Below are 10,705 nucleotides of genomic sequence, written 5' to 3'. Positions count from 1 at the left end.
CTCCTGACTTCATCTGCCATGCTCAACAGTACCACATGAGAAATTCATTAACACTTACGGTAAAACCTCCACAAGTATTTGTAGAGAGGGTCTCATGTAAATGGAGAACTGTAGAGAGCTTTTTTTAACACTGAAATATCTTAGTCTTGAATATTTAAGTTCCAAACTCATCAGCATTTTAAAGTACCTAGTTTCACACAATATACTGGTATTCAAATGGTCTCATTTATTTCTGTTACATCTCTGAACACCTAATGCTTTAGCAAAGTAAGCTTAAACTCACACGGAGGGTGGCTAGAAAATTAAGACCACTTTTCCAAAGTAAAGGGAAGGGCTCACCTGTCATCATAGGGACTTTAAAAACAAGAAGATAAGTCATGTTCTAGGATGGCTTCTAAATGTTTAGTCATGAAACTCATGTAACTATCCTTGGTGCTTTCGTAATTCTCTGCTCACATTGCTGTCATCCCAGAAAGGGAGACAGAGGGCTGCACAGACAACAGCCTCCTGACTGAAAATACTCTCACCAATTTCTAGGGCTAGTACACCAAGGGGTTTTGTCAACCTTTGTTGGATCTAGGGTATCTAGTGTAGGAAAAAACCTGTGCAACAAAAACAGCAAACCCAAACCAAAAAAATATAGGGAAGTTGAGAGCTGGAATTCAATCTACAGAAGCCATATGTCATGCCACAGTAGTGTGTAATGTTGCTTCTCAAAACCCTTAAATAAATAAATAACCATCTAAATTTAAATTCCTTATGCTAATGATCAATAAAAATATTTTTTCAAGTATTTATGGACCTTTTGTACAAGTATACTTCACAAGTGTTTGCCATAAAGGTTAATCAAAATATTCCTTTAAAAGGCTATTAAAACAAAAGGAAAAGGAAGCATAAATAAGGTAATTCGTGCTTAAAACCATTGCAATTCTCCATCAAAATGAGAAGATGAACTCACATACTCAGGAAAAATGACCAAAAATTCCTAGATTTTCAGCAATTAAACAAACTAGTATTATTATTTTCAAATATTTCACTGACTGAAAAAGTCACCTGAACATACCCCTCTAGAAACATTCAAATACTACATACAGCCCTGAACATCAAACTGTTGCCATTCTCACTAATATAAAGAACTATTGATACTATCAAATTTTATTAAATTACTGGACAAGAGTGGTACCAGATGGTAAGCATACAAATATGTAAAGTGGAAGAAACATGTAATTTAAGTGAAAGAAAAGGGATTTATCCATTCAATATAACTTCCTTGCTCAAATAGGGAACAGGAGTGCGATTAGGATAACTGCCCTTATCACTAAGCCAAAATGTCTCATAAAAATCTCAGTCCTTCTTGATCTGTTGGCTTCTCCCCTAAAATTACTAAGATGTAACTGACAGGACTTGGAATGATACCCTTGTGTTTTCTGCTTCTGAAATATTTGACCTGTTCAACCTCAGATCAAATATCTGAAATTGGCCACAATTTTTTGAAAAGCAGATTAAAAAAAACATACTGAAGCCTTACACTCTGTCTAAAAGATGTCTTTCCAGTGGTGATTGAAAGTTGTAGCCACAACAAAATTTTACAGTACAAAAGAAATACTGAGAGCAAACAAACCTTCTTAATCACTGCTCTACACTCTTTTACTCTTTGCCCTCCATGCTTTCAGTCTTGTGGTTGATGCTCTCAACAGAGAGATGAAGGAGGAAAGAAGACAAAGTAAAAATATATAAATCTCCTTGAATCTTATGTCTGAAAAATCCCCAGAATTTTTGTTTATAGACAGAGAACATCTGTTAGATCCACTATTATAAAAAAAGATTCTTCTGAAAGCTGTTTTAAGCTTAAGAAGAAAAAAAATAGATATAACTAAAGGATGAGAAACAACCAAAAAAAATAGAACAAGAAACTGCCTTTATAAAGCATTAGGACATCAAGCTCAGGCATGCCCCTTAGTTCTCTAATTAGTACAATCCTACATATGCATATTACCCATACTGCCTACCATAAAAGACTAAAACAACAAGAGTTACAGAGTTGTACCAAATCTCTAAACAACAGCAGTGTATTTCTCAGGCAGCCTGTGACTAGGAGAAAAAGGAAAAGGGGCAGGGGAGAAGGATGAGGTGGGAAGGAAGAGACAGACAGCCACACCTTCAGCTTTGCAGTAGTGCAACAGGAGGGTACAGGCTGGCCCTAGCACAGATAGGCTGCAGAGTACTCAGCAACATTTGAGGGACGCATTAATTCCTCATATTTTAATTACCAAAAAAAAAAAAAGGGGTTTGAGATCTCTACAGAAGGGACCCAGATACTCTTCTTGCCCTACAGGTCACTCTATGCACCTGATGGAATAAGGACAAGGAAGCAGCTCAGGAGGCTGTTGCCCTCTCTGTCAAGCAGCAAATCTGTTCTGTAACATTGCTGCAGCTCTGGGACTGTACAAGCATCCTCTCCCTCTGGTCCAGGTCAGAATTAGATCCATGTCTATTTTACCACTGTGACACACAAGAATAGTTGTCAGATCATCAACTGAAATAGACTTCTTTTTCTGCCAACAGTGCAGCTGCAGTACAAGATGCTTTACGGTTTTAATTTTGAGGGACAGTGACTTAAAAGACCTTATCCTACTCTTTTTTTTATATAATAGTGACAAAAAAAAAAATAAAAAAAATCCTGAGATCGTGTCCTTTGCTGTTACCCCAGTATCAAGATAAAAATGCTGCAGAGGAATGTATGAAACATAAGGCTTCCCTGATGGCTATCAGTCACTTGAGTGTTACAGTATGCAAAAACATCTGGTCCAGTGACAATTATCTGCTGCTATTATTTCATGTGGGTACCAGAGAAGTACCAATGATTACAGAGCAGTGATAAAGCACTCTGGAACACAGGCAGTTTTCACATCAATCTTCCCAGTTAAAGGGAAGGGTTTGGAAGAGCCAGTTGAATCTGGAGAATCAATGAATGGTTACAGGACTGTGCCACACACAGAGGTTTGTCTACTTAGACCGTGGGGCTCAATCTGAAAAACCTGGTCTACTGGGGCACTATTGGTGTTTATCTATCAGAGAAGGGGAAGAGTATCTTTGGACACAGGTTTGCCAAGCTGGTGAAGAGACCTTTGAACTACAGTTGCCAGGAAGGCATCAGAGAGATGTGGTAGGATGGCTTCTGTGACTGGAACATTGGAATGGAAAGATACTGGGTCTTTAGGAATGACAGGCAAGGCAGAAAGAAGGGGGTATCACCCTCCACATCAGTAACCAGCATGGAGCTCCACCTAGGGATGGATGAGGAGCTGACTAAGAGCTTATGGATGACAATTAAAAAGAGGGCAGGGACAGGTGTCGTTATAGGGGGTGTTTGCTTCACTTAACCTGTAAGACTGAGCAGATAAGGCCCTCAATGGACAGACAGGAGTGTCCTCGACAGGAGTGTCCTCACATTCACAAGTCCAGGTCCTCATGGAGGACTTCAACCACCCCAGTATCTGCCGGAGGGATAACACAGCAGGGTGTAAGCAGTGCAAGAAGCTCCTGGAATACATTGATTATAACTTCATTCTGCAAGTGCTAGAAGAGCCAACAAAGAGGGGCTGGTGGACATTGTTTTCACCAAGGAGAGGCTGGTGGGGAATATGAAGCTCAAGGACAGCCTTGGCTGCAGTGACTCCATGGGGGAGTTTGAGATCCTTAGGGCAGCAAGGAGGGTGGACAAAAAGCTCGCTGCCCTGGACTTCAGGAAAGCAGACATTGGTCTAGTCAGGGATCTTCGGTCTTTTACTTACACTAGGATATAGCCTTGAAGAGAAAAGGGGTTCAAGAAAGCTCATTAATATTAAAGGATCACACCTCCAAAGTTCAGAAGAGATGCATCCCAACAGAGAAGAAGTTGGGCAGATTTGTCAGTAGGACTGCATAGATGAAAAGTAGTTTCTGGACAAACTCAAACCCAGAAAAGAAGCCTAGAGAGGACTGAAGAAAGGACAAGTAGCTTGGCAGAAATACCATATGAACAGCCACAGATCAGGCGAGGAAGGCTAGTGCCCTAAAAGAATGATCTGGTCAGTAATGCCAAAGGCAACAAGAAGAGTTTCTTTGGATATGCCGAGAAAAAAGAAATACTAGACAAAATGCGAGCCCTCTCCAGAAGGAAAAAAGTGACCTAGTTACCTGGGATATGAAGACGGCTGAGGCACTCAACCACTCTTCTGCCTTGCTCTTCACCAGCAAAAGCTCCAGCCCCACTAGCCAAGTCACAGAAGACAAAGGCAGGGACTGGGAGAATGAAAAACCATCCCCTGTAGGAGATCAGGGTTAAGATCACCTAAAGAACTTGAAGGTGAACAAGTCCATTGGATCTGACGACAGAAATGCAGGTGCAGAGGGAATTGGCAGGTGAAGTGGCTAAGCAACTATCCCCAAAAAAATAAATTGTGAAGCTATTAAAGGCAGAAAGAAACAACATATCACAATCCTTAGAAGAAGCTAAGAGATCAAATTCTATTAAGAACAGCTGACTGAAACAAAGTCCTACACCAACTGTGGATACTGGTGAAAGCCAGGGAAAGAAGCAGCTTGGATTTTGTCAGGTTGCTCAAGGAAAATATAAGAGAAAGAATTATAGCAATGATGAAGCATGTGCTGGATGCATGAGAGACATGATGTTTTCATGAAAGCATGTTCACCAGGGGTGTTACCTGCCTTGCACCTATGAAATTGCTTCTGTCCTTGCTACCACAATCCACTCTATATAATATACTCTATATGATTTGATTTTTTAATGAAGGGCTTTTTACTTCTCTTCTGCATGAAAGAAGTATTGCTGCATCTTTTTCGCCACTCCCCTAGCCCGGCACCAACAACCTTGACAAAAAAATAAGATACTGGGTTATCTTGACAGAGAATACTGGTAAACATGCAAATCCTTAAAAGACTGATCAGAAAACCTTGCTTAGGACTGATGTTTACATGAATACAGTCTTGCACAACAATCATAAGCCTTTTAATACATACATTGTTCTTACAGTAATGAGAAGTACCTGAAGATTTAATTTTTCCTTTTAAGTCACCCTATCTGAACACTAAAATCTACTCCATTATTGGCCACTAGGGTGAAGCCGTTCAGACTTTAAAGAATGATCCTGTTTTATTCTCTGATACCACACAATGACATTTTGCATTTCGTAAAGAAATAACTCATTTCGCATTCCCAATCTTTACATTAATTAACAAAAAATCATTTCTTGTGAATGCACTTCTCTGAAGCCTCCCCACACTGAATAGCAATACTTTTCAAAAGCTGCTTTCAATTAACAGCTTAAATAAAGGCTAATAACTGCTTTAAGAGTAGTTTAATTTATGTTCTAACAAGCAAATGTTCATTTTTTTGTCCATCACTCTCATTCAGATTAAGGAATTGCATAAAACAAATTATTTTTTTAATTCCCTATTTCACATGGTCAAAAGAGGTCATCTCTGGAGAGATTAGCATACCAAACACGTTAATAAAACAGTATATCTGATAAGTAGCCTTTAGAAACTATTGTGGCAAGCCAGCCAAAGAAATCATTACCAAATCATATTTGAGGAAAAGCTCCCTGTGATGAAAGCTGCAGAAATCCTTCCTTTCCCTCTATTCCGTATCGTACTACACCATTCCTGAGATAAGCAAACAGGAAAATAAATAAATAAACAAATACAAATCAGGCACTGCACTCAGACAGAACGCAACCTTAAGAGAAGCAGTCAAATCCTCCTCTTCCACTTCCTATTCTCAATGTCTCCATCATGGCATATTTCAAGTGATTTTGTATGCTGTGTGTGATGAGATGGTTTTATTTGCATTGGCCAAGTACTGACCACAGCCCTGAGCACTACTGAAAAAACAAACAGGATTTTGCAAATAAAACTGGACCTCTTAACCTCCCAAGGGTGGTGATTTCACTTTCCCCAAAATTGTGAAATATGTGGGGTTTTGCTTGTGACTCAAGATACTCAGTAAGATTAAATTACATTCAAGGCAATGCAAATTTTTTCTTCCTTCATACTAGGAATTATTTACTTTGTGGGTATGAAGATAAGTTTACTTTTCAAAGAAAAGGATGTATTGAAGTAGTTTTAATATCTACCTTCCTGCTTTCAACTCCATTTTACATCTTGACACAATGCATGAATACACAGAACATGAAAGTTGAAGTGATTGAGGACAATTCTTGGTATAAATGTTGCTGATTTCCACATCCATTCATAGTAATACAGATACAGAACTTCAAAAAGGTATTCAATTATTATTCTTTGCTACATCTCCACTGTAACATGAAGAACATTTATCATGCTCCACACAAAATATTTGATGCATTTTATCCTCTCCCTTATGGAATGCTTTGGAGCTTTTTACAATTACCCTCAACAGCCAAGTCCACAGATGTATTTTTCTTGGAAATACACTGAGTTGTTTGTTCCAAGATCAGTAACACAAGCCCTACATTATTAATAAAAAAAAAAAAAAAAAAAAAGAAAGTTGGATGAACTTATTTTACAAAGCAAGCAAATGCTCAAACTTTGCCTTAAACTTGCAAGAGATGTTTGCTCTAGGCAATCTTCACTGCTTGAAGAGAGGCAGAGTATGTATGCATGCACAAAGCATAAAAATAATTCTTTGCCATAATTATGTTTAGATCTTTTCCTGATGGGAAGTCCTCATCCTGGAGATTCATATAAAAACTGAGTTGAACAAGGCTTAAAATGCCTTACATTTTCATTATTTGTTTGGTTCTTCAATCAGAAGCCAAATAGTCCAAAAGAAATCGAGTCTCACTGTTTGAAATGTGGCATTTCTTTAATGTCTGTGTCCTCCAAGTTCTCTCCTTCCTGTGAAATGAAACTGAAAGGTACCATATGTAACAAACACTTTCTCAAAGTATGATCATATGAAAACAGCTGTTGAAAACGACAGTATTAGAAATTTAGCAAGACAGAAAGCAGGGTAAGACATTTGCACAAATGCTAAGAATACCCATGGTTTTAATGATCAATTCTACTTATTGCAAAGATTTTAGACCAGTCTGTAATTACTACCCAGTAAATGGCTTCCCCACAGAGAAGCTATTCCACATCTGCTTGTGGTGCCTACTCACTCCTTTCCTGTGTGCAGCCAACAAACAGGAATATAGCTACCAGCATGGCAACTCTTGATTCTGTTTCTTCTACTATCTCTTATTTACTAAATGTGATTAAACAGTTACAAGTGAATTATCAAAATAAACTTTCAGAATTTATACCTAGAGTGCATACAGAGCTCAACATTCTTATGCAAGGACTTGTTTGAGCAGGTAGATTACAACTCCTCAACTCAATCACAATCAGAAGTCCTCACTTCTAAGTAAGCAGTCTCTTTTCCTGTGGACTTTATAACCTGATTAAATAATGACTGGAGATTTAAACTTGATTCAGTACACTAGCATGTATTTTGCAGAATGCCAAAACAAAAATTTGATTAATTTCAGAATACTTGGAGACCACTGGAAAATGCTTTTATTAGTATCATACTACAAGTATTTTAAAGGCTATTAAATGAATGCAAGTGTGTCTTCCAATGGATAGACGTCTGGAATCCAAGTTATTCTATGGAAGAAAATTTATATAGATTTTCTGTTGTAAGTTCAATGATTTTTTCACTTAAAAAAAAGTAAATAAAAGGAAGAGATGTGAAAGGGAAGGCTGAATGGGAAGAACTCCAAACTACACATACTTCTCCAGGCACCAAACCAAGCAAGAGGAAGTGGTACTGTAACCCCATCCACAAAAAGAGATCAAGTCATGCTTTTTGTTTGTACTTCACTGAACAAGTTTGAAGGCTTAGATTTTGATTACTTTAAGAACTACCCACAGTTACTGTGGAAGTTACTCATTTTAGGTCTCCAAAAAACAATTAAACTTGAAACTCAGTTAAGCTCAGCTGCATAAAAAGCTATGTCAACCAACACTGACCATGCTGTTGCACTAAAGAAATAATCTTCTGGTTTACCAAAAATATTTTACGACATTTTAATATGGAACTAAATATGGACAAGAGCATATGAAGTTGATTAAGACAGATCATGATGAGTTCCATTTTTACAGGCTGGAACAATTCACATCCTGTATTCTTTAAATTACTCTATGTTTCATAGAATCTTGGAATGGATAAGGTTGGAAGGACTCCAGAGTGGGTCATTTGATCAAACAGGGTCATCCTAGAGTACATGGCACATGTGTCCAGACAGTTCTTGAGTACCTCCAATGATGGAGACTCCAAAACCTCTCCAGGCAATATGTTCCAGTGTGAGGTGCCAGCACAGTGAAGAAGTTCTTCCTTATGTTCAAGTGGAATTTCCTGTGCATCAGGGTTTTAAAAAGATGTGTTCTCCTTCTACCACACACCTAGCAATTAAAACTCTTACTGAAACCAATTTTAGCTACCTGAGGAAATAAGGCTTAAGCTAACGTTTTGTTTCCACCCATCGTTCCTCCTGACAGCAAAGTTTAGAGAGCTGGAGATTTCAGAGTTACAAAGCTCCTAAAAATTTCAGGAAAATGGAGAGCTGAGCAGAACAAGTTCAAAAGAACAAGACCATTGTCCCACTAGAAACAACACTGTGCTAGAAGTTCAACAATTCACAGCCCCTTACAGCGAGCTGACCTGTGCTCACATGGCCCCTTTGTACTCTCACTGCCTTTGAAGGGCATTTGCCACTTAAGTTATTTTCCCCACAGAACACTGTGGGGAACAGAACAAGTTGTTTTCCCCATAGAATATTGTAGAGAACAGAACAAGTTATTTTCTCCACACAACAAGAGTGAGCTTACATGCATGTTGAGACTCAGTACAGTTTGGGATACAGGACACATCCCTAAGAAACCAGACATTACTTGTTCTCCTGCATGTGTTTTTCTCTCTATTTTATCTTAATAGGAATGCTTTACTTTTTACTAAATCAAATGGCAAAGCACTTTCCCAATATTGCCAGAATTTCAAAAGTGAGGTTTTTTTGCCCTTTAGCCTTGAATATACAAGTCATGTACTATTGCAAGCTAGAGGAAGGAAGAGGAAAAAATATATAAATGTTCCCTGTATGTGGTCCCCAAAATGAACAGGTTAAGGGCCACCCCATCCAGGCACATAAGCATTTTTAACAAAATGAGTGCGTTCTTATGGCATTGCTAGATAAACACACATGCATCATTATGGATTAAAGAGATGTTTCATTAAAACAATGGCACAACTGTGTCTACCAGCACATCCACAGAAGTTGAACTCTACAGTTAGAAAACAGCTGGTCTAGAATATACCAGTAACTATCAACTTGCAATCTTTTGCAGATAGAAAGGCAGCTGAAAAATAAAAGAATACTGAATAATCATGACAAAACAATTTTTCTTTATTATCTGTATTTTTATTCTAAGTTGTCAAAAATCCCTCTATGTACAACAGAGCTCCAAAGTCTGATTTTTATTCAAATTTTATCCTCAACTTCAAAGTGCTTTTCAGATATTTTTGCAGATTTGGTTAGAGAGAAGGAAAACATATTTTCAGATTCTGCACAGCTGTTAATATTTGGTAAAATTCCAGTCTATCCAGAATTTATGAGAGGGAAGCAGCCTGTGCCTAAGTTTTACTAGCTGAAATTGGAAGGTAGCTTAATTAAATTTAAAGATGTAAATATAGGAGCAGTATGGGATGTGAAATTTATAGTGCAGCACCTTTTCCTTATTAGCAGCTCCTTTGTGTGAAGTACCTTGTGCTCCCTGCATCTGCCATGGAATGGGAGTTACTATGCAAAATTAATATGTACTATCTAATTAATATATACTAACAACACTAATACCCAGATTAAGATACCCAGTGATAAGCAGCTTGCAGAACTTTGCTGTACTGACTTATTTTCAACCCTAGTGTTGAAGATTCAGTGGACAGGCAAACAGGCAGTTTTAAGCCTCACCATACAAACACTAAAGTGAAGAAGCTGCAGTTCCATACTAGCTCAAGCCAGTTTCTCTGCTGTGAGACACAACCCTCTCATCCCAGCCACAAAGTCAGGACTCCTCCCTTTGCCCTGGCTGCTTGCCTCTGGTGCCTGTGCAGCTGAGCTGTTCAATGCTCAACTCGGTACAGAATAACTCCTGTGCTCTTCTCCACAGCCATAACAAATGAATGGTGCCCAGAAGTTACATACTAGTGTAGGACCACAGCAAAAGGGGTGAGGCTGTGCAAGTGAGGGTGGAAGAAAAGGGAAGAACAGGGCAGGACCAGGACAGCCAAGCAGGAAGCTCTACCTAGGCTGCTACAAGACAATTACACACAAATCCTCCTAAGCCTCACAGGACTTCTTGTATTTAGACAAATCTATAGGAACTGTAAGGACTATTAATACAGAATCACAGAATGGCTTGGGTTGGAAGGGACCTCAAAACCCATCGAGTTCCAACCTCCTGCCATGGGCAGGGGCACTTTCCACTAGACCAGGTTGCTCCAGGCCTCACCTGGCCTCAAACACCTCTAGGGGCATCCATCACTTCCCTGGGCAACCTGTTCCAGTGTTTCACCACAGTTAGTAGCCAAATATAAAGCAGGTTTTCCTATTTATCCATTACAGATTAAAACTATACACTTTGTAAAATGTTTCAGTGTGTAATTTTATTCTTTTTTCACTTGCTC

This window comes from Oenanthe melanoleuca, chromosome 3 (genome assembly GCF_029582105.1).
Source record: "Oenanthe melanoleuca isolate GR-GAL-2019-014 chromosome 3, OMel1.0, whole genome shotgun sequence".
Classification (NCBI taxonomy): domain Eukaryota; kingdom Metazoa; phylum Chordata; class Aves; order Passeriformes; family Muscicapidae; genus Oenanthe; species Oenanthe melanoleuca.
Note: the sequence above shows the minus strand (reverse complement) of the source record.